General features: G+C 39.3%; 1 long non-coding RNA gene across 1 annotated transcript in view; it reads left to right on the top strand.

Moving 5' to 3' along the window:
• The window catches only part of LOC107195689, a 36,336-nt gene extending 25,176 nt beyond the window's left edge, over positions 1–11,160 (top strand). Inside the window, exon 4 of the long non-coding RNA XR_003046348.1 lies at positions 10,976–11,160. This is a non-coding gene — a long non-coding RNA (uncharacterized LOC107195689). The remainder of the gene's footprint in view (positions 1–10,975) is intronic.
• Positions 11,161–25,755: the final 14,595 nt, after the last annotated feature.

Raw genomic sequence — 25,755 nt, 5'->3', positions numbered from 1 at the left:
CTTCCTTCCTTCCTTCCTTCCTTCCTTCCTTGCCAGTGGCTTCTCAGGGTAAGAGAGAAAATAGCCAACTGCTAACCCTTTCCTTTCCAATGAATAGTTTTCTGATTCTAAGAATTCCACTGAAAGCGGTGCAGTGATTATCTTCCTATGCCCCCAAAGCCTTTCACCTCAAATTAACTCAGCTCCTGTCTAAGGAGATGCAGCACAATTGACAGCTTCTCCTTAACCAGGCTCTGTGTCTTTGGCTTCCAGACCTGTTTCTCTGCTGTAGGGTTTTACATATCTCACCACTAACTATATTTCCACCACTAAGTTGACATTTTGTTATTTTTTCACATAGTTCTTAATTTGTTTAAAAAAGAATTTGTCTTTCAAATAGCTCTTAATAGTAATGTTTTGTTCCATAGACTATAAACAGTGTTAGTACACTTAGCCCAAGTTCTATTCAAATGTTATTGAAAGCCCAACACATGCCTGCTAGAGAATGGAAAAGACATAGTCCCTGCTCTCAAGGAATTCACAGTTCTTGGGGAAATAAAAACATAATGGAGCCACTCTGCCTTTGGTATCTAAGTAAAAATGGCTTGTGCTCTCAAAGAGAATGTAAAGACAATTCTCTTTCTAAGGTATTCTGAAACCAATTTAAAATAAACATTGTTCTTAATATACCAATAAATGCATCGTAACATTCTCATACAGAATGCATTTGCTACTGTAATATAAGCAGAAGGAGGAAGTACATAATAAATTCTAATTGAGGATGTGAAAAAAGACTCAAGGAGGAGACAACGGTTAAACTGGGTCAGATGAATGATTAGGGATTTATCAAGTGGGGGGGAAGTATTCCAAGACTGGAGGTTCGGAAAAGCAAAGAATGTTTAGAGACCTCTCGATGGTTTGCTGTGACTAAAGCATTCAGTGAAAGAGGAGAGGGAAAAGTGGCAAAGATGGTTTAATAAACAAAAGACAGATTTCCGCCCTCAGCATTTTCAAAACATAAAAACAAGTCTGGAAAAATTCTAAACAATCTAGGAGTATCACAGCCAGGCCAGGACTGGGATGAGGCAAGCGAAGTTCCTGTCTTCGGTGCAAAATTTAAGGGGGTGCCAACAAAACTCAGTCATCAAGATGAATAATATTTTAATTAAAAAATTTGACAAAAGATAAGATCAGTGTTACTGAATTTTCCTTTTGCCTCAGGCCCCAATATGGCTCAGCAAGACATGATTTAAAATTTCAGCATTTGTTCATCGTGATTTTTTGGCACTGGTTTTGCTTTTTTAAAAAAATTACATTACAGTATTATTTATCTTGATGAATGTGTTTTTGGGGGCACTTCATTAAAATTTTGGCATGAGATGAGCACTTTACTCACCTCGCGGTAGTCCCAAGCCTGATTCCAGCCAAACTGTATCTGCTAGCATGTGCGAAAGACACAGCATGCCACTCTGGCATTAAAGCACAAGTTAGAAAAGATTCATAGCACTTAGTGGCTAATGGGATATGGAGATAACAGGAAGAGAGGAATTAAGAATTTTGTCTTAGAAAACAGTATGGAGGTTCCTCATGAAATTAAAAATAGAACTACCATATGATCCAGCAATCCCTCTTCTGAGTATTTATCAAAAAAAAAGAAAAAGAAAGAAAACAGGTATCTTGAAGAGATATTTGTATATCCTTGTTTATGGCAGCATGATTTACAATAGCTAAGAGGTGGAAACAATGGATGAATGATAAACAATCACAGTGTGTACATACAATGGAAAAGTTATTCCTTGAAAAGAAATGCAATCCTGTCACATGCTACAACACAGGTGAACTTTGAGGACATTATGCTACATGAAATAAGCAGGCCGCAAAAGGAAAAATACTGTATGATTTTACTTATACAAGGAATCTAAAGTATTCAAATTCATAGCCATAGAAGGTAGAATGGTGGTTACCAGAGACGAGTAGAGGGTGGAACGGACAATTGTTTACTAGGTACAGAGTTTCAGTTTTGCAAGATGAAAAAGTTCTGGAGATTTGTTTACACAATGTGAATAATGTAACTACTGAACTGAACACTAATTAACTGTTAAAAATGGGAGAAGGGACAAGTCTTTCTTACAGAAGAATTCTAATTTTAAGACATAGAAGAGATGGAAAAAATAGAAAATCACAATTATAGGAAAGATACACCAACGGACGCTAAAATCAGCGGGTGAAAGCGTGAGGAAAACCAGTACATTAGCATAGTCGCAAAGCATCTCCTCCTATATATTGGGTAACTTTACAGTAGGAAAATTCAGCAGACATCTCCTTAATCAAGCATGAGTCTGACGATCGTAAGCCATCGTGTGCCCCTGAGAGAATGCACTGAAAAAGAGACATCACTTCTAGGATGTCTCCCTCAATGCGTATAACCTCAAACTAACCACAGTGAGCATCAGACAAATCCAGCACGAGAGCCATTTTGACCACTACTCTTCAAAAGCAAAGGTCATGAGAGATAAAGAAAAGCTATGGAATGATCACAGACTAGAGGAAAATAAGGAGACATGACAACTAAATGCAGTGTGGGATCCTGGATTGGATCCTGAGACGGAAAAAGGACATTAGGGAGGAAACGAGTGGAACTCGAATACTGCGTAGAATTTAATTAGGAGCATTATAGCAATGCCAATTTCCTGATTCTTATAATGATATTATGGTTACGTAAATTGTTAATATTTGGGAAAACGGGTTAGATGCTATATGTACACTCTGCACTGTTTTTGCAACTTATCTGTATGTCTAGAATTATTTCAGAAAGGTTTCTAAATTCTTATGAACATAACTTTATTGGAAGAACCCCCCCCCACAATACATTTCATTTTTTAATGAATTAACTCCAAATGCTCTTCTGATATTTTGCTAAAATGCATGTTTCTCAGTGTACAGTTATAATTGGTGTTTCTATACTGGTGCTCTCTGTTGTTTCTCCCTTGAATAAATGTCACTCATTCATTGAATAATTTGACAACATAGTGGTATTTTGTTACTATGAGTGGCCCCGTGCTGGGCACTGAGAACATGAAGATGCATAGCCTTTGGTCTCTGCTCTTGAAAAATGTACATGGTAGTGAGGATAATAAACATGAAAAGAGAAGGAATCAGTATGATACGATAGACTTCATTATGTAGATAAGCAAAGGGCTCTGAGATATAGAGAAGCTATTGTCTTTCCTTTTTTAAAAGAGAATTCAGAGTTTAACATGTTGACTTATCTGTATAATTATGTGTAAAGAATATTCCACTGTCCTCAGTGTAATACACTGCAGTTGGCAGTGATGTTCCGGGCTTTTCCCACTCGTGAGGGAAGAGGTCATTTCTACAAGTCGTCCTTGGAGTCAGCAGGCAAGAGCAGGTAGAAAGACTTTCCTCTGCAGAGGGAAGCGGGCTCCCCACCTCCAGCTCTGCACTTGCAGATGTGCCTTTGCTGCTCAGAGTCCATGAATCGCACTTTAAATCGATTCTTCTGAAATGAGACTTATGAGATGGCCAAAGCCGAGCTTAACGAAGGAAGAGGTCAATCAGATTCTCATCAAAGAGTTCAATTAATCTGTCTCATTTCTGAGTTACAGTCTCCCCTGAGCCTCCTCTTAGAGGCTTCAACCATCACGCCCATTTTCATAATTGCAGGTAATTGAACAATTGGCACAATTCATCTCCCTGGCAAGACCTTCCTGTCAATTCTGTCCCAAGGAGCTTATTAGAACCTGAGGTTGTGGCCCTCAGTCTCCCACCTCACACACCTGCAATGATTCCCCATCGCTGCTCTATCTTCATCCTCCTTCTCTTTTCTGGCTCCTTCCTTCATCCTGGAAACATGCCAGGTCTCTTGCCCTGACTTCCAAGAACCCATCCAAGTTTGACCATTCTCTCCTTGAACAAAAGGCAGATGGCTGAGAGCAGTAAGGAAATATTTTGCTCTGCCCAAATAAATAAATTAAGGCAGCACATAAAGGAATAATTAAAAACAAGTCTTCCCTTGACTCTTTCTTTACCTATCTATGGCCACTGCCCTACTTATCCCATCTCATAGTTTTGGTGCCTCCAGGTTGTCAAGTCAAACATTGGACCCATTCTCTCGTTTGTAACATTCACCGTCACGGGATACATTAAGGAGTCCACGTCTGTTACCTGGAAGGACACTGGTCTGGAGTCAGAAGACGTGTGCTCTGGTGTGGACAATGAAGCAAGTTGTTGTTCTTGAGCTGGCCATTTCATCTCTCTGGCTTAAATTTTTGGATGTGTGAAATAAAAGGACCACCCCAGATTATTCCTGAGGTTTCTTACAGCTCTAACGCACACGGTCTCGGGTTTGCACCTGCAGCCTGAGCAGCCACTTCTCTCCTTGTTCTTGCCGCTCAGCTCAGCTCTCCAACCTGACTCTCTCATCTTCGGCATCTTTGCCAGTTCCTCGCTGTGGAATGCCCTCCTCTCTTTCTGTGGCTCCTATACACAGTTTCCACATTTCAGGGCTACCTTCCTTGTGAATCACTCCCCGGCTCTCCTCTGTGTGTACATGAATTCTATAGTATTGTCTCGAATGACTTGTTTACATGTCTGTCTCCCTAAAAAGTTGTCATGCCTTTAAAGCAGGAACTATATTTGTGTCAATCGGGTCCAGTTTCAGAGAACAGAATCCACTCTAACCAGTTTAAGCAGGAAAGGATTTATTACAGATATTAAATGTCTATCAAGTCACTGGGAGGGAAGAAGAAAGACTCCCGATTAGGCTTTCAGGAACCACTCACAAAGCCACACTGCAGAACTGGGCCACCGAGAGAGATGTTACCTCTCTTGGTATCAGGAATCTCTAGCTTCCACCCTTAGAAAATCAGGAACTAAATTTCCTCCATATATATTTATCTCCTAGTCAAATTCTCCAAAAGAGCAAGGGTTTTTTGACTCATCATCATCCCCCTTTGGACAATGTTTCTTCCACCAGCCACCTCCTAAACTTCTGACAAATTCGGAGATTGATCGCTGTGGGGTCAGGTTCTAAGCGTGGTCCTTGACGGCCACAGCCAATGTACCTTAAGTCATCTGGAACAAACACGGCGAAAGGGCTATGGGAGTTGAGGGGGTCACCAGCACATTCCCTCTTCCCTTTTGCTGAGGAAACCAATCCACCCCACCCCCACCCCTGCCCCGTCGCCCAATGGGGTTCTTTAGGAGTGAGCAATGGTAATCAATCTCCTGGCCAGATAACAAATTTAAATCTGCTCTGAACCCTCACAATCTCTTCAGCACATGCCTCCCACAGAACACAAACCGCTTTAACAAAATAGGGCGGGATCATAGAATCTTGGGAATAGGAAGGAGTTCAGAGGTCCTAAAATCCAGTCATTATCATAGACCACTTTTTTGCAAAAGGAGAAATGTAGGATGAAATGTAATTAGTTTTATTTTTACATAAATATATTCGATGTAAAGACCCGCCCTTATTCTAAGATTTTCTTTGTCCTTCTATTTCTTTAGTGATACATGGATTTGTGGCTGTAGCTTTTGTTTGTTTAGGCTTTTCTTGGCAAAATGGCAATGGGTTGTCCTTTGTTAGTCCTCTCTTTGAGTTGCCTGTTGATTTTTAGTCTTATTCTCATCACATCCCCAAAGGTCCATACCTTGGCTTCACTATAACCCCTTTCCTCACTCTTTCTTTGTCCCATTCATCTTTTATGCCTATCATCTATCACGATGTGAACTCCAGGGTCTCAAGACACTGAACAAGTGCCTGGACATGTGGTAAGACCGCAAGACAAAGGGTATCATTTCTATGCTTCTTCGTCACTTCCCCCATCCCTTGTCATATCACAGGGAAATAATTATTTTGACATTACTCTTATAAATAAGGCCCAGCTCATTTTGTGAGAAAATAAGCTGTAATGTGTAATTTGTCTTGGCATGTCTTCTCTGCTTCGACTAGGGTTATTCCCTAGTCTTTCTCTCATCATTTATAAATATGCAGTCTATTTTTATTTTTCCTAACTCCAGCTTTTATTCCACTTATATTTCTGTTACATTTTCCGAGACTTCTTTTCCTGGAATGCTTCTGATGATCTCCCTCCTCCTAAATCTGAACTCTCTTTATAATTTGGTGTAAGCATCTATGACTTTGTCTATCCATTTGTAAGTATTTACTTACTGAAATACATATTATTTCACTCTAGGTTGCTCTCCTGGGCCTGTGAGCCGTCCCTAAGGTCTGCTCTGTGTCACAGCGCTGCTCTGTGTCACAGCATTGCAGGCCCTCTGCACGTGGAGCTTCTAGATTTCATGTCAGTCATTTCCAGCTGGGTTTGCCCAATGGGAGGGGTGCGTGGGAGACTGGAGCGGGGAGAGGGGAGGAGCTCAGGCTCTAGGGGCTGTGTGTCTCCTCAGTTGTGCCACTGCTTGTTCCATCAGGGACCCGGCTTCCGTCAGGTGACCCTACGTCCCTGGTCTGATAATGCCACCTCTCACCTAAGTCCACTCAGCCTCCCCTGTGGTAAATACTCAGAGACGTTTCTCTTTTCTAGGTTAGCCCCCAACTGATATAAAGATAAATTCTCAGGAGTAGAATTACTGGGTCAAAAATTTTAGGATTTTTAAACTGAAGTGTAAAGACATTTCTTCCTGCTGTCTTTCTGTCCTTTAAGCCCTTCCTTCCACCTGTAGTTCTCTGTGTACGCTCAGGGCCCTTCCCCTCTGTCATTCCATCTGTTCACATGTCTCAGCCTCTGGGCATTGGACTAACCCTCCGGTAGTCACATTACACTTTTAAAAAGTGACAAACAAAACAAAGAGGTAAGGGGGAAAGCCACCACTTCCTGGTGGTAATTGATATCTATGCTTTCAGAAGATGTCCAGGCAAGTGGAAAGGATAAGCAATTATGTGGGTGGGTCGGACAAACAGACTCCCCTTTCCCTTTATCACTCCCTTTATCAGGAGTGAATGGTGGGAGGGAGGGAGAACTGGAATTAATTATTAACTTCTTCGAAATTGCTGGAATTAGGTAGAGAGTTACTGAACCCCTCAGTTCATTTTCTATCAGGAGTCTCGTGAAGGAATGACATCTGCTTGACCATGTCAATTGCCAGGTTTTAGATTTTGGTAGAAATCAGTCAAGGAGCAAAGTGACCTTTGACGTTTGTGGTGACCACTCGGTGACTTTGACTCTACACTGCTGGATGAGAAGGCTCCAGACACTGGCTCCCCAGGCAGTGGAGACGACTTGCTGTAAATCCGAGTTTCTGCATGTTTTCAATGCATCAGACTTGGCTCTTTAGAAGCGAGGCTATCATTCCAACTTGGGTAAAATATCTAACTCCGTGTTGTGATTTACCAAGTAAAAGCTATCGACTGTCTTTTACAGGCTATCGATTTAGCTTTCTCTGAATCTGTGGCCCTTAAAGACTCTGCTTATTTAGCAACATAACACAGTCAAGAAAAATAATTTTTATAGTCAGCCAGTCTTTGAATGGAAAGATGGGGAGGCAGCTGCAGTGGGGAGAACCCTGATCTTGGAGTCAGGAGATCTGAGTGCCACGAGAGCAAAGAAGTGGAGATGAAAGACTTACACAGAGGAGCAAGCTAATATTGCTATGAACTTTTTCCAATATTGGTTGCGCATTGGTACTGACTCCCATGCTACTTGCACCCTTTCATTAGCCCATTGTTTTAAAACAATAGATTAAACCACGCACGTGTTAGGGTCACTAGTTAGGAGCTACCATCGACATTGGCATATGTGTTAGGAGTGGGGAACAGGATCTGAAAGCCACAAACGAAGTGACCCTCTGTTTGATGGTGTGGTTCAAAATGACACACTGAAAAAGCCTAGAGAGGCTTTGATGAGAGCATGTCCCTTTCCTCTGCCTCCTCCTTCAGCTCGTCCTTCCTGCACATTTGTTGAGGCGGGGTACCCTCAGCAAGCCAAAACCTGTCTCAGGCCAGCTGGGGACAGTGAGCATGATGAAAGTGAACAATCTTATAGAACAGATCCAGAAAATAACATTAACCCCAAAACAAAATAGATGTCATTTGTAATTTAACATGCGGTATCTTGGGAACAAAAGCGTTTTTTACTCTCCCTGAAGCTTTGTTGTCCCAGGTTGGAAAAATTAATTAGGAGAGAACAACTAGAAATGAATTTACCAGATTTCAGCCCTATTCTCATAAGTGCTAGCCAGAGCATGCTGCCTCTCCGTCCCCGCGGTCCATCCAAATAGCCAGCCGACATCCCTGGTCCTTGCATGATAATGAGCCGAGTTTCACAGATGTCGTTCAGACATTATTTTCATCCTTGATCCAGTAGGATTTTTCTGAGTTTTTTTCTAGAATTATATCATGTACTATGAGATAATGAAAATAGCATGGAAGTCACAAGCAGATCAAGGATTAATGAATGGGTAAATTAAACAAATATTTGTTGGGTGCTTTCTGTATGTCAAAACAGTTTTTGTCAGTGCACTGACAATACTGTCGTGAACAAAAGAGTTGATCCCAGCCCTGGAGGAGCTTAAATTCTGGTGTGTGTTGGGCAGGTCGGGTGGGGCGGGGGCGGGGAGGGGGTAGATAGAGAAAAAAGAATGCACATAAATATGTAACATAAATTTAGGCAGTGATGTGTTATTAAAATAATAGTAAAAAAGCAGAAGAGGTTAGGGAGTGACAATTTTATTTTTTTATTTTTAAAATTTTATTTTATCAGTTTCAAGTATACAGTACATTGGTTAGACATTTATATAGTTTATGAAACGATCCCCCTAATTGCTCTTTCTCTCCTCTGGCTCTCCACCTAGACATCACATTAATGCTAACTGCAATCCCTATGCCATGCTCCCCATCCCTGTGACCATCTATCAGCTTATAATCTGTACTTCTTTAACCCTGTACCCCTTTCTCACAGCCCCTCAATCCCCTCCCCTGTGGCCATCACCAGATTGTCCTCTATATTTGTGAGTCTCTTTTTGATTAGTTTGTTCTTTATGTTCCTTAGAGTCCACATATAAGTGAAATTCTATGGTATTTTCTTTCTGTGTCTGGCTTATTTCACTCAGAATTATAACCTCTAGATCTATCATGTTGTTGCAAATAGTAGGATTTCATTTTTTTAATGGCTGAGTAACATTCCATTGTATATATGAACCATAACTTCTTTATCCAGTGGTCTGTTAATGGGCATTTAGGTTGCTTCCATATCTTGGCTATTGTAAATAGTGCTGCCATGAACATAAGGATGTTTAGATCTTTACGAATTATTGTTTTGGTTTTCTTTGGATAAATACCCAGAAGCACAATTGCTGGATCAAAAGGTAGATCCATTCTTAAATTTTTGGGAGTGACAATTTTAGATGAGGTTGTCATGGTAGTTATCTCTGAGTAACATTTGAATTGAGACCAGAAGATGAGGGAATATCCTTTAGGCCTGTTCTAAGCTGGGGGAAACAGACCCCATCTGAATGGATGGGCATGAGGTTGGTGCGTTTGTGGCCAGTGTGACTGAGCAGAGAGTATGTTGAGGGCGATGTGGGGAGACGGGTTTGAACCCTAACTCTTACCACCAACTGGCCACAGAACTTTTCTCAATGTATTCGTTCTCTAGGAATCACCAATTCTTTGCAGTTATTAAGGTTTTTGGTCACAAGTAACAGGACCCAACTTTGAGCTAGGCTGAACTCGAAAAGAGAATTTATAATAAGTATATAAGAATGTCTCCCAAAAAGCCAAGTCAGGAAAAAATTTGGGCCTCAGGAAAGAGCTGGAACCAGGACCTGAGAATAAGAAAACACCACCCAGAAGATGAGACTTTTACTGTCACTCACCTTCATTTCTCTGTTCATACCAGCTTTCTTCTCTCTCTACAGTTCAGCTCTATCTACTCCCTCTCCACGTGGACCTCCCACAGCCCATCGGTTTACTTATTTAGCCCAAATGCCAGCTGTCCCGATGTCCAGCCTCTGTTCCTGTCCCGCACCAGCGCTGACACAGGGCTCTTCACCACTCAGGACACAGCCTGCTCTCCTGAAAACATGAGAGACTCATCCGATTTTACCGAGGGGACCACAGGAAGGACAGGGGTGTTACAATGCACACTGCCCAGCACATTTTCAAATCCCTCCTCTGCTCACGAAACTTCCCAGCAGCAGCTGATCAAGGATTCTTCTCTTTCTGTCCCTACCCCGAACACAACATCCGGTTTGCTCTCAGTGTCCTCTTGCTGACCCCATGACACTCCAACCAGGCTTCTCCATCTCTCGGCCCTTTCGTGATCAGGGACATTAACTTTCTCCCAGCTTATACAGCTGAGTGTGAATTCTCAGCACCACCCATCTCAGCATGGTAGTCAGCAAACAAAGATTCTCCAGACATGAGGACCCACTCTCTGAGAGGGTTCATTTCATTACAAGGGACTGATCCAGCCACCTGTGTCTCTGAATCCCTATTCCATGTATCCGCAAGAGAAAATCTGATTGGCGTGGCTCAGTGTCACATGCTCACACCTCTGGTCCAATCAGCGCTGACCAGAGAATGAGTTACCTTTGTGGACTGGGGAATCCGACAGGACAAATTCCTAGAGTACGCAGAGCACCTTAGGAGATGGACAGTTGTGCCAAAGGTGGTACTTACGTTCCTCACGTATAATATGGAAACAAGAATACATTCCTCTTAGGGTTGTTGTTCTAGCCAAACAAAACAACACGTGAAAGGGGCATTCCAAGGTATCGCGCACTCAGAAATGTTGTTTTCCTCCTCCTCTCAAGAAACGAACAAATAACCTTCAAAATCAATCTCCCTTGATTTTCCAAAATAATCCCAGCTTCCATACACTGCCCAGTTCTAGACCATGCATGTAAACTGTTCATCTGAAAATTATAGTCACTGTAGGTATATTTAACAAGTAGAAACAATTATTAAGCAAAGGTTTAGCTCCTGTTCCATTTCTCATGCCTTCTCTCCTGCTAGGTCAGTTTTGGTGTTGTCTGATGAGACTGTTCCCTTCCACCTCTGCCGCTGCTCAGGGTCCTGAACTACGGATAGGAGGCGATCTACTGGGAAGAACAGGGAATCGACTTTGAAAAAAGAGAGTCTAGAATGGGTTGCAGGGAGCGGGGCTTTGGGGAAGATTTTTGAGAAAAGTAGGGGATACAGAGGACTAGAAAAAGTGCATCTGGAGAGATGTCACCACAGGCTGTGCACTGGATCCTTGCTAATGATATTTGAGAGATGCCGGTAAGATTAGAATTACTTCTAATTACTCTTGACTGCTCAAATCAGTCTGTAACTCCCTGTTGAGACAGAGCCACATGGGTATCTGGGCTTTATTTTGTCTACATAAAGACAATTAAAAAAAAAACCCTTTTTTTTCCCCCCAGGAAATTACCATATTTGGGGTGTGATAAGCTTACATACTTAAATTAAGGAGGCATTAACTGATTGGAATATAAAAGAAGATAATATACAGTAATGTACAGAACTGAGTATAATCACAGATTTAAGCTATATCTAGAGTGATAGAGGCAATCATGATTCACAAACTCTCCAGCCAACTGCTGTTTTCTGGGCAAGGAGATATTTACAAAAATTATGGAAAGTCCTTTGACATTTAGACAAATAATCCATTCTGTGTGAAAAGCAAGTTTCCTCAAGGGAGTTTCTAAATAATAATTTTTCTTTTCCACTGTGCAAATAAGAGTCTTTATTGATGTAGCGTCAGTATGAGAATGCCTTCCAGATCACCAGAGCAGCCTTTCACGAATCATCTTTGATGAAAAATTAAACAGAGACTAAAAGACTTCCTGCTTTATAGTTAATGAGCAGACAGGAACACATTCAGGAACCTTGAATCAAATTGAAAATTTGCATCTAAACTTCTTTAAAATAAAATAACATATACTTTTCAAAATTGCGATTATGATAGTAATGTGTACTATGGAATACTATGTAGAAAAGAATGAGGTTGGCTTAGATGAATTGATATACAAGCGTATTTATTATTTTTCTTTAAGCACTTTACAGAGCAATATGTTAAAAAGATCCAGGGTGACAAAAACCTAGGGAGGTCACGTAGATATCAAAAAATGTAGAGGGCCAAGATGTTTATGTTGTAAAAAAAAAAAAAAAAAAGAGAGAGAGAGAGCTACTTGTGTGGTTATGCAACCTTTTAGATCATTGTGTGGGTCAAACAAAACACCATACTGGGAGTATCCAGTTCTCCTGAGGCTTTTGTAAGCAATAATAAAGCAACAAACAAAACACTCTGTGTGTGCATATTTCCTTACATATGTATGCATGTTTGTAAATGGAAAATAAAATACCTGGAAAGGTACATGTAACGTTTATTAGTACTTAGCCTCGATAAATCAACCTTGGGGAAGGAATGGTGGGAGAATCTGTTAACGGGGAACTTTTATGTTTTACTCTACATTTCTCTATGTTTGACTTTACAATGGGAATGTAGTCATATATTAATGAGTAATTATGCTTTATAAAAATTAAAAATTAATTCATAAAGGTTGTATAAAGTTTGTAGAAGAATAAAAATAATAAATAATCTTATAAACTGAAATATAACTATTAATCATTGTTTTAGTCTGCTCAGCCTGCTATAACAAAATACCACAGTCTGGTTGGCGTAAACAACAAACATTTGTTTCTCACAGTTCTAGAGACCAGGAAGTCTAAGATTAGGGTGCCAGCACAGCCCGGTTCTGGTGAGGGCTCTCTTTTTGGCTTGTCAATGGCTGCCTTCTTACTGTATCCTCACATAGCAGAGAAACAGAGAGAGACAGAAAGACAGAGACAGAGAGAAAGATACAGAGAGCGACAGAGAGACAGAGACAGAGAGACAGAAAGAGAGAGACAGAGACAGACAGAGAAAGCTCTCCTATTTCTTCCTCTTCTGAGGAGGTAACTAATCTCATCATGAAAGATCCACCCTCTTGACCTTATCTTAACCTAATCACCTCCCGAAGATCCGTCTCCAAATACCATCACAGTGGAGATTAGGGCTTTGACATGCACTGGAGGGCAGGAGTGGTAAGTGAGAAGGACACAAACATTCAGCACATAATAATCATATTTTAGTACAATTCCTTTCAGTTTTTTAAAAATGTGTTTTAAATAGTTAGAATTATATTGTATGTACTTAGTTTTATACATAGTTTTGTATTCTGTCATAATTTTTTCCCTTATAGTTTTTTTGAGTGGATTATTATCTTAAGAAAGATTCAAGTAGGTGGAATTAATGGGTCAAAGATTGCTGACTTTTAAATATTTTTATGCACCTATTGCTAATTTGCTTTCCAGGAGAGTTGAATCAATTTATAGTTCTGCCAACATACAGTATATGAAAGTATCAATTTTACTGTACCCTTGCTGACATTGGGAATTATCAGTTTAGAAACCCTAACAACATGCCATCTGATTATTATTTTTAAGATTTTTATTGAAGCATAAAGACACACACGGCAAAGTATCTGATTATCACAAAGCAAACATACCTGAGTAATCAGCATTAATAACAAGCAAGAACAAGTTCACCATCCTCAGAAGCCTCCCTCATTCCCCTTCTGGTCATTACTACTGTAGGAATAACCACCAATCTGACTTTTAACAGCAATAGATTAATTCTCTTTGGTTTTCTCATTTTGGCATAGTCTTCTATTTTATAAATATGTATGTCGCAATGTACTTATCCATTTTGCTGTTAATGGGCATTTGGATCATTTTCAATTTGAGATTATGAGCATTTCTGCCCATTCCTTTTGTGACTGTATGTGTGCATTTTTGACAGGCATGCACCGAGAAGCAGAATTGCCAGATCACAGAATATGCCTATATTCCACTTTAGTACATATCGCCAGACAGTAATTTCCAAAATGGTTGTATTAATTTAGATTCCCACCAGGAGTGTTTAAGAATTCCTGTTTCTCCAAATTTTTATTAATACTTGATAATGTCAATCTTTTTCATTTTAGCTAGTTGGCTGGGCTGTGTAGTGATATACCACTGTGGCTTTAATTTGCATTTATTTTGATTAATGAGGTTGAACAATTTTTCATGTTTACTGGCCACTGGGAGATATCTTCTGTAAATAGTCTGTGTGAGTATTTTGTCCATTATTTAATTGAGTTGTTTGTCTATTATTGAATTGTGTAAGCAATTTTTGTAGTTCAAATTTGGGTTCTTCGTCAGGTATCAAATATCATCTACTCTTTGGGTTGCCTTCTTCCTCTTTAATGGCATTTTTGATGAACAAAGATATACATTTAATAGACTCAGCTTATCCATTTTTTCCACTTTATGCTTAATGCTTGTTGTGTCCTTTTAAAGAAAATTTGTCTACTGCAAGGTCCTGAACATATTCTTCTCTTGTTAAATTTGCATTTTTTGATGCTCAGTGAAATTGAATTTTTTTCTTTTTTTAAAAATATTCTTTTGGTCTTCTGTAGTTTTATTGTCAGTCATTATCTTTTACACATTGTTTTAAAAACATATTGGTGTGTTTCTTATAGATTTCTAGAAGATATTTATCCATTAAGAAAAAAATTCATGTTGGTACTAGATATTTTTATTACTTTATTGGTCTTATAATTATTGTTACTAGATTTTAAAATCATTGAATTATACTTTATTTTGTGATTTTTAAAATTTACTTTAGGTTTAAAAAGACTTTCCCATCTAATTGTTAGGAAAAGATAGATCTTATTTTTATGGCGTTTTGTTTTTGGTTTTGTTTTTCTTTTCATTTAGCTCTGATACATGTAGAATTTATTTGGATGGTATTGTGAGGTGAGAATCTAAACTGATTTATTTCTCCCAATACCTAAGTCAGTTTCTCTTTATTAATTGATTCTTATCTTTTTAATTGATTTATAATGCTTTATAAGTTGGGTTAGTTTATATACTTTAATTTGCTTTTTTTAAAATCTATTCTTATTCATTGATTTGTATGTCAGTTCCAGTGCTATAATGTAAATTTTAAGTGTTTTGTGTGTGTGTGTGTGTGTGTGTGTGTGTGTGTGTGTGTGGCATGTGTGTGTATGTGTTTGTGTATGTGAGCACGTGTGTGTATTTGGGTAGGAATGCTTTCCCATCATTTTTATCTTTTTCAAACATTATTTTGGTCATACTAGTATATTTACTCTTCTGGGTAAACTTTAAAATCTCCCTTCTTTGAATTCCAAAAATATCTTTTGAAATTCTAGATTATGATACTTTAAACCTATAAATTAACTTGTGAAGAGCAGTTTATTTTTCCCTTCAATATTTAGTCTTTGATACCAGAATGTATTTTTATACCTCTTCATTATTTATTCAAAGCTTAGTTTCTCTGAAGATAGAAAAGTACATAGATAGATAGATAGATAGATAGATAGATAGATAGATAGATAGATAGATATAGATAGATAGATAGATAGATAGATAGATAGATAGATAGATAGATAGATAGATAAAATAGACTCCACAATAATAAAAATTTGGATATAATTTCATTGGTGATTGGCTTCTGACCCATAAACTGATAGTTTATGCTAAGGAGATGACTCGGGATGGGGAACCGTCCACCTCAGAAAGACCAACCATATGATTGGAGGGTTGAGTCTTTGTGCTCTGACAGCCCTGATTTCAAGCTTCAAAAATTAATAAACAGAAATCTCATTTAAAACAAAGTTGGGAAACTGAAACAGGAAACTCTCACACGTGTGTCACTCAATGCACACTATTGAACCCAACAGGAAGAGATGTTCTACTTTGCATCTCTGGCAGGAAGTGATACTATATTACTACGTCAGCAGGAGGAAGAAACGATTCTTCATTTCCCAGTAACAGCTCCGCCAATGGAAGACTGTCATAACTCAGCCAGTGGAAAGTCTTGAACTATATGTCCTCTATACTTTGAGATTTCAGTTTCCTCTAATGGGCTCTTCATTACAAGAGCCACTGCCAGGTCCATGAAAAAGTGCTCCTCTACTTTGTTTGTCTGGAATTGCATATAGTTTGCCCTTAGACTGCATGTCCCGAATAGCAATTCTTTGTTCCCATATAAGTCCATTTTGCTGGAGAAATACCTTAGCTGTCTATTTGTTAAGGTCAACGAAGTCCACCTTACTTGGACACGCTTGGGCTTGCTCTCTGAAGCTATTTCCTTATCATTAAAATGGGAGTAATAGCAGAAAGACGGGGTCCTGGCAGGAAACCAATGACACACTTAACATGGATAATTTGAGGAGAGTTTAGTAAAATTTAATAAAGGGGCTGTTTACAAAGCTGTGGGCAAGGTGAGAGGAAGCTACACAGATAGTACAGTACCTCTAGGCTGAAAACGATAAGGGCCATTTCCATCCCTAGATCCGAAGACAAGAGGGACAGCATCAGTTACCAGAACTCAGAGGGAGGGCATCATGTTGAGAGGCCAGCACCACCGAAGCAGCACCGTTTGTAGAGCCTGATGTGACTGTGCAGGTGGGAATCTGGGTGAACAAGAAACCTGAGCTCACGCGCCCCCTCCCTCTCACCTTCTGTTGGTACTTCTGGGTTGATGAACCCAACCTGCATCCAGAGGGCAAGAGAGCCTGATGAAGAAGTTCAGTGGCTCCAGGCCTTGGGCCTGCATCAGAATCACCTGCAGGTCTGGTAGAAACGTAGACTTCTGATTCAGTGGTGGTGGAGGAGGGTTGGATAAACATGTTCCCAGATGATGCTGATCCAGCTGGTCAGGGGACCATTTTTGGAGAATCATTCATGTCCTGGCCACAAAGGAAGGTGGAGAATGGTAGGAGTGGCTCTGAAGAGACAAGTGGAAGATATTTGGCACACTCTCTTTAGTGTCATTAGAGGATTAAATAGGATGTATGTTTGAAGTTCTTGCCATACTGTAGGTGATCAGTAAATGTCCCCTGTGCTTGACTTCAGACCTCAGAGTGCTCTTTGCCTCCTCTTGACCTTTTTGGCTTTCACCAAATGCTTTGCTCAGATCTCCGAGACCTGCATTAGAGGGCTCATCAGGATCCTGACTCTGAACTTGGTCTCACCATCTGGTTTTTGCATCTTTGTTCAAGATCAGAGTACTCCTGTGCCAGCCTCAAGCTTGCCCAGATTCTGACCCTGGGACATGTTCTTTGCAAGAGTGTCACTTTGAGCCCGATGTGCTGACACTATCTTTAGGATTTCAGCCTGGTGCTGATTCTTTTGGTTCTCAAGCATTTTTACAATTTTTATTATTTTTTTAAAGAATATATTAATCACTACTTGCAAGAGTTTAGAACTTTCTCTTTGGAAAAAAAATAGTTCTCAATATAGATGTTTTCTCTTTTATCTCCAAATGGCTAAACAAATACCTACTATCTGGCTTATTTGGGGATGTAAAAAATCTTTGCATTTCAGTGGAAAAATATGCATTGTCTATAGCATATCTTTTCAAGTTATCAGAGTCTAGCCCTGTTCATCTCTTTGAGTTGTTTTGCAACTCTTCTTCCCTTGTAGGTAACTGATAGATATGTAAATTACATCTTGTCAGGTAGTGATTCTGACTGACTTCCGTCTGTGGAAAAACTAGTTTTGTCTCTATTTGCAGTTATTATGTAAGATAATAGTTTCTTATTGTATAAATCATGCTTTCCATTATTTGGAGCCCAAAGCCTCCTGACTAATACATTTCTTATAAATTGGGGTCAGTAATACTTCCTGCCTGCACACAGGGTTTCTGCATAGAAGCATTTTGAAAGGAGTTTGAGGATGCATTTTCTAAAGGATGATGTACAGTACATGAAAAGTGTGATATATAGGCCTTTAGGGACTGGATGCTTAAATATTCCCTTCTCTGAGTTCGAATATTAGAAAAGAAATTAGTTCATGTACATTCCCTCTAGGCTTTAACATAGCTGCAGTTTTTGCTTTTGGTATTAAACTATAAAACCAGGTCTCACTCGTGTATTTGTTGTAAATTAAAAAGTGGTCATTAGAATTCAAGGAAAAAATGGTCAAGTAGAAAGGCTTTTCATAAATGGAATATTAAAAACACAGTGATCAACAGGACAAGGTTTAATTAACTGCTGTGGCATTTCATTACCAGTATGTCATCTGTGTTTGATTATTTGTCTCAGTCTTGCAGTAGGTTGAGTTTCTGGCTTATTATAGAACTGTGTGGGTTTCTAGCAAAATATCTAAGACCCTTGTCATCTCCTAGGTGTGTTACTTAGTTAATTTGCACAAGATCTTAGCGCATAAACAAGTAACTGTTTATTAAATCCCCTTTGATAATTACAGTTACTGTAGAACCCCTTTTCACCATCCCTCCCTCCAAAACGGTTGCAGACACTTGAATATTAGACTAAATTTTTTTCCGTTTGTCTAAGCAAGTTCTGAAAATCGGGTTTGAGTTAAGGTTTATTAACACTTAGTCTTTGGGTTACAAAGCCTTTCACCCCAAGTGTCCTCAGTCTTTTAGCAATATCCATTGAATGGACAGAGAGGGAGAGAACACCATCAAAAAACAATCTTCCTCAAGGTCTGAAATCCAGTGATCAGAATCATGTTATAGAAGTCAGTAGGGGTTAGGTTTAGGTTACTTAATCTTTGCTATACTTTAGATTTAATGTTAAATCATTTGAAAAAGCCATCACAGACTCTTCAAGTCTTCTATTCCTCAACACAAACAAGCTCTAACCAAATCATCAACATGTCTAAGGATTTATTGTATTTTTGGTGGGTTTTTTTTGTTTGTTTTAGATTTATTTTAAAAGACGAAATGTGTATTTCCTAGTTCCGATTTTCAGATAATACAGGTATGTGTGCTATGGATAAGAAGTTCTCACTTTCTCTTCCTCTCCCACTGTTGTGTATTTTAAAGCCACCAGTGGTTCTCAACCCTGATGGCACATCAGAATCAGTCATGTATTCAAAATATAATTAGTATAAAAATTATTAACAATATATGACATTCTTTTTTTATAGTAAGTCTTTGAAATCCAGAGTGTGCTTTGCATTTAAAGCCCACCTCAGTTCAGCCCATCCACATTTTAAGTGCTCCCTAGCTCCACGTGTCGAGTGCGACCATATCGAACAGCACAGATCTAGACCTAAGAGTTCAAATGATTTTTAAAAAATGAAGATGTAGGTCAGGAATAAAAGCATACTGAGAGTCTTGTCTTGTTCCCAGGGCTGGGTAGGCAGCAAGTTACAGATCCGGGCAAAAATTACACAAATACAGTGTGTAAGTTCTAAAATCTGGAGGAAAAAAAGTAGAACCAGTCAAACAAAAGGCAGAAAGTGAAAAAAATTTAAAGAAAATAAATGGGAAATCGTGATTGATAGTTAAAAAATTATAGTCCATCCAAACTTTGGAATACTATGCTGTAATTAAAGAAAACAAGGTAGGCAGTCTCAGATGGCCCCCAGTGATCCCTGCTTACTAGCACTTATGCCTCTGTGTAATTCTTGCTCCTTGAGTGTGGCTGGACTTATTGACCCTTAAGGAACAGAATATGAAAGAAATGATGAGATTTCACTTCCAAGATCAGGTTATAAAGAATATTTGGTTTCCACCTTGGGTTCTCTCTCTCTCTCTCTCTCTGTCTCTCTCTCTCTGTCTCTCTCTCTCTCTGTCTCTCTGTCTCTCTCTGTCCGTCTGTCTGTCTCTCTCTCTGTCTCTCCCTAGCTCCCTCTCTCTCTTTCAGATCACTCATCCTGGGGAAAGCCAGCTGCCATGTCCTCAAACAACCTCGTAAAGAGGCCCATGTGGCAAAGGACAGAGGCTTGCCAACAAGCACATGAGTGAGCTTAAAAGAAGAGTCCTACCTCATTCTCAGTCAGGAGTTTGGATGAGACCACAGCCTCAGGCAAGAGTTGGTCTGTAACCTCATGAGAAACTTGAGCCAGAGTCACTTAAGTAAGTTGCAAGTAAAACTCATACACAGAAACTGAGATAATAAATGTCTGTTGCTTTAAAAGCTCCTAAATTTGGGGACAATTTGTTATGTACCAACAGATAACAGACACAGTAGCTATATATTAAGTATTAAAAAAAATGGCTGTTTAGCATATGTAGTATAACCCTATATATAGAAAAAAACACAAAAATTAAAATGTATGAGAGTTAGGATAAGGTTTATTGATATATGATTATTGCTGCCTTTCCTTACTACTCATTCTTCCTCACACACTTACGTGAGTCAGTCTTGCCTTCCCTCACTCCTCTTTTAGATGCTGAATCAGAAGAACATAAAGAGATCTGCTTGAAAGCAGGAGGATTTAGTGAGAAATCAAGTTAGTTTACATACTAAAAAGCTGGAGGTTAAGGATAAGAGAGAGAAGAAAAATAGGTGCAAACTTCAGTTTGAGAAAATTTTGTGCTTTAGCACATCAGAATCCCCAGAGCGGCTTGAAAAGTGTAGTATGTGGTGTGAAATGAGGCACTTTTAAGGGTCTTCAAGAGATGGATACGAGAGTTAGAAATGCTCCTTAATTAGTATTTTCTGGATGGAGTGTATTTCTTAGACTTTGTTCAAAGATTGGACTATGTGGAAAGCAGGATTTATTAGGCTTATGTATGCACATAGGTAAATATTGGTACATAAAAAACTTGTAAGGAAGCAATGATCTTTTGTTTTTTGTTTTTTGTTTTTTAATTTCTTATGTATTTGAAATTTCAATAGCAAGCCTATATTGATAAAAATCTGCCTTCAGATTTTTATCAGCTTCGCTAAGACATGTGAGATGTTGGCAGTGCAAAACAGATGTGACACAATTCTCACCGATAGCTATGACATAGATAGACATGGGGCCTGGTGGCCCCAGTGGTGACATAAGACAGAGCAAGAGAGAAGAAAATGGTGGCAGCATGGTTACCTGAGTGACCTTTGCTATGAACACATGCAAAACACCCAAGAATTCTTAGGAGGGACTTTGAAGACCCAGCAACTGTGGATTGCAGAACAGTCAGAGAAATCCTGTTTCCTGGCTGACTTGTGATCCAGTCTTAACTCTGGGATTGTGACACCTGGGAAAAGAAGGGTGGCACTTTCGTAAAAGTACCGACAACTCACTCCCTAAACAATATGCAAATGACTGTCAGTAAGTCAGGTCAGCTTCAGGCCACAGAGAAACAGGACTGCTTGAATGCTGCTGGTGAGAGTATACAGTAGCAAAAGCAAAGCAACTTTGTAGAGGGGAGTTTGGCTTAAAATATCTGGGGAGTGCCCTTCTATTTGCTGGATGAGACGCCGCTCAATTCATGAATCGGTTAAAAAAGCCAATAAGAACTACCTTTAGGCCCAGCAATTGCAGTTCTGGGTGTTTATCCAAAGAAAACCAAAACACTAATTCATAAAGATCTGTGCATCCCTGTGTCCATGGCCATGCTATTCACAGTAGCCAAAATATGGAAGCAAGCTAAGTGCCCATCAACAGATAATTAGATAAAGAAATTATAGTTCATATATACACAATGAAATAGTACTCAGCCATAAAAAATTTTAATCCTTGCATTTTCAATGACATGAATGGACCTAGAGGTTATTATACTGTGAAACAAGTCAGACAGAGAAAGATAAACACCATATGATTTCACTTATCTAAGTGATAAAGGGAATCAAAGGAACAAAAGAAATAAACTAAATGAAAATAGACTCACAGATACAGAGAACAATCTGGTGATTGCCAGAGGGAGAGGGTTTGGGGGGCTGGGAGAAAAAGGTGAAGGGATGAAGAAGTACAAATTAGTAGTTATAAAATAGTCACAGGGACATAAGTACAGCATAGGGAATATAGTCAATAGTATTGCAATGGCTGTGTGTAGAGCCAGAGAGAGTAATTGGGGGATCACTTCATAAACTATATAAATGTCTAACCAATGTAGTATAGATCCAAAACTAATATAAAATTAAAAAAGAAAGCAAAAAAAAAAAGCCAGTAAGATCTTTAAATTAAATATACATATATACATATATTTATATACCTATACACAAAAGTACTTCATCTAAGCTCCCACTCTCACATTCCCCAAATATCTTAGTCACCCTTTGTCTATGAAAGGTATGCAAACCCCCAGAGGCATTTAGTTTGCTCTGGTGTAATAATGATTTGCCTAGTAGCTTCCTTCTGTCTAGCACTATGCCAGAAGGCAAGGGATTCAAAAATCCTACAGGATATGCTCCTACCTGCTCTTAAAACCTGGTCAAGGAGAGAAGTCACACCCAGCAAACAGTGAGTAACAGTGTTGGGGAAACTGAGACTATCTTCTGACTGTCAAAATTCAAAACCACGTGGTACAGGGAAACAAATAGTAACTGGGTACTGCTAATAACAGAGACCACATTATATAACATCAAACCAACACAGTTATTTCAGCTTTTATAAACATTTCTATTATAAATGTTATTGAGGGGGGAAAGGGTTAAGGAACTTGCTCAAAATCAAACAATTACCTATTTTCCTTCCTTCCTCCATTCTACTCCCTTCCTTCCTTCCTTCCTTCCTCCTTTCCTTCTTCCCTCCCTCCCTCCCTTCCTTCCATTTATCCACCCAAACTTCCATTCTTCTGATAAGAAGAAACTTATGCCTTATGGGTCTTCCTTTCTCCCTCTATCTATCTATTCATTTAATAAATATTTATTGAGCACTTACTGTATGTGAAGCTCTGTATTAGGTCCTGGGAATAAAAAGGTTAGCAAAAACCCTGGCTCTCAAATATCTTGGAGAATGTAGAGAAAATGGATCAAATAATCATACAAATAAATATAAAATTATAATTTTGGGTAAAGTTACAAAAGAAAACAATACAAGGCTATGAGACTATGGGATTCAAGTCTAGTTTGACTCCAAATTCTCTGCTCCTCTTATTAATCATCCTTTACCTCCTGCAAGTAGTCAAAATCCCATCTTAAAGATAATATTGCTAATCCTGTTTCTGGAATTTTCTTTTCTTCTTTGAAACTGGCATGGTAGATCACTCTATTTGCATCACAGTTGTCATAGCTAGGATGTAGCAGCACAATATCAGGACTTCGGATTCAGAGACCCCCAGTTGCAAATGCTTACTCTGTCATTTTCTACCTCTGTGACATTGGGCAAGCCATTAGACCTCTCTGAGTCTCAGTTTCCCAAACTGTAAAATGGAAATAATAGTACATGTCAAGCACGTGGGATATAATACACATGCAATAATTGGCTATTATTATTATTTACAACTGAGAATGTTTTCTTTAAATTTGGTCTCCTAAACCCAGAGAGATTGGGTAGTTTGTTCAGAGTTAGAGCCATATCTGATGTCTAAATTAGAATTTTGTACCTTATGTTCATGAAATCTTTCTCTAAATGAGAAATGTGTTGTAAGTTTGAAGGCAGAAAAGCAGTGGAAATATATATCCGCAAAAGAAAAAGAAGAGACTGTTGGGATTTCTGTCTATGGAGCCATTATTTTCTGTTAAAGAAATGCATTTGCGTAAGAAGCTTCCAGCTAGAGCACTTTAGCTGTACGTTTTGGCAGCAGTAGAGGACGTGGTGTTGAGATCCTTAAACACCCTATGATTCTGGAAAGCTAGAATTAAGGTTTTTGTTCCTGGAAAAGTGACGTTAGATTGTCTGTTCACATCCAGTAAGACTATTATTCGCCAATTGCAATGCATCACAACCCTCTGGAGGTATTTGGGCATCAGTTCTGTTACATTCTTGGCTTCAGGCTAACACTTTTTCTTTTTTTTTTTTAAACACTTCGGCTTTATCCAGATGAACAAACTGTTGCCCATGGATGTACATTATTCTGATCAGTTCTTAGGAAGGAGGCTATGGAAGCACAAGTGACCTGTCCAACTAAATAGATGAGGGAGCCCTAACCCTTTCAAGCTGGAGGCTTAGAGGGGCCTTGATGTAAGGGATGGTGTTTGGACTAGGTTCTAAACCTGCTCTGCCACTCGCTAGCTGTGTGGCTTGAGCTGTCACCAGCCTTTCTGAACTTCAACTTCTCTATCTTGGTTTCCTGTACCTGGCACATAATGAGCACTTCTTAAGTGTTTACCATAAACTTTATTCTCCCCATTTTTCATATGAGAAGACTGAGTGAGATTCAGAGGAGTTAAGCCCAAGGTCATATATTTAGTCGATGGTGCATCTAGTGTTTAAACCCGTTTCTCAACCCCAACACTATTGACCTTTTGCGCCAGATAATTCATTTGTTGTGGGTGCCGTCCTGTGCATTGTAGGATGTTTAGCATCATCCTGGGCTCCGTTCAGTAGATGCCAATAGCACAGTTAACACCTACCCGAGTTGTTAACAATCAAAAATGTCTCCAGATATTGCCTAGTGTCCTCAGAGAACAAAAATGGTGCCTTGTCTCGGGTGGGGTAGCACTGATTTAAACCTGGGTCTTTCTGGTTCCAAAGCCCACATCATTCCATGACATCATGTTGTCACTTATAAATACCATATGATCCCTCATTTTAAAAAGAAATTTAAAAAATTTTTTTAAAAATAAGTCATAAATTATTTCCAAAAGTTGATTTAGGCCCAAATGTGAAGTCAGTGCATCTTGTTCTAAGTCCCTCTCTTTTGTTCTTTTGATCTTTTAATCTATTAGTAGTTTCCACGTTGACCGTTGACTGTTCTCACTCCCCATCGGGCGCTCACTGATTTCAAGGGTCCCCACTCCTCCATCATCGTCCTCTTTCTACCTTCTGATGGCTTAAAGTCTTAGCTATTAAAAGTTTCTTTGGTTGTTGTTATTTAGATTTGTCTTTTGTTTTTGAAACAGAGTTCAACATTTTGAGTTAAAATGCGGTTAATTAAAAGCAGCACTTCTCAAGCTCGCTGTCCGTTTCAAATCACTGTGTGTTGTGGGGAGGGTTATAAGCGATTTCCCAGATCCACTATTGGGTTCTAATTCAGTGAGGGGGTGGGGACGGTTGGGAGTTTTAAAACCACTCTGTTGATTGTAACGGGTCGAAGTGTTGAGAAACTCTGCAGGGGTGGCCGAGTTCATTTGCTGTACGAGTAGTGCCTGTCAATCAGAATCACTAGGAGAATTTGTTTAAACAAACCACCAAAAAGATTTCTCAGAAGCAGAGATGAATTAATTCAGTGATTCTGGGCTGGGCTTCGAACTCTTCATTTTCTCAAGTGACTGGGGTGTTTCTTAGAGAAACTGTGTCGGGAGTTAAGGTTGTTTGAGTCATATTGGGTTCTGCCACATGCAGGCCATGTAAACTGGAGTAGGAGGTGAAACTTCTGAACTCCAGTTTTGTAATCTGAGAAATGAGGGTAAAACAGAGTTCACTCTGCAGAGTTTCCTTGAGGTTAAAGGAGCCATCGCACCGGTGTGAAGGTGAAGAAAGTGTTTGTAGCTGTCGATATTATTTTTAATGGGATTAGAACCTGAAGCAATTTTGATTATTCTTCTTCCTAAAGATTGTTTAAAGTTAAATCGAACAGTATAAACTATTTATATATTACCTTTTATGGGAGAGGGAGGTGTTCTTCCGAAAAATAGGTATGATGAAGTTGGTTCCCACCCAAGGGTGCCCACCAGCCCACAGTGGGCGTCATGTGTGCACGGCTGCCTCTCCTACTGGAGTGTAAGCGCCCTAAGCACTTTCCACCCCCACAGCACTTAACCCTCTTCTCTGCTTTTTCGGTGTTCTGTACACCTTTGTTAAATCGAGTGGCTGGTTCTATGAGTTTGCTAGACCTCCTGTAACAAAGTACCACAAACAGAGTGGCTTAAAAAACAGAATTTTATTGCTCGCAGTTC

Source organism: Pteropus alecto, unplaced genomic scaffold, assembly GCF_000325575.1.
Source record: "Pteropus alecto unplaced genomic scaffold, ASM32557v1 scaffold21, whole genome shotgun sequence".
NCBI classification, from domain to species: domain Eukaryota; kingdom Metazoa; phylum Chordata; class Mammalia; order Chiroptera; family Pteropodidae; genus Pteropus; species Pteropus alecto.
This window is presented reverse-complemented; position numbering and strand designations above follow the sequence as displayed.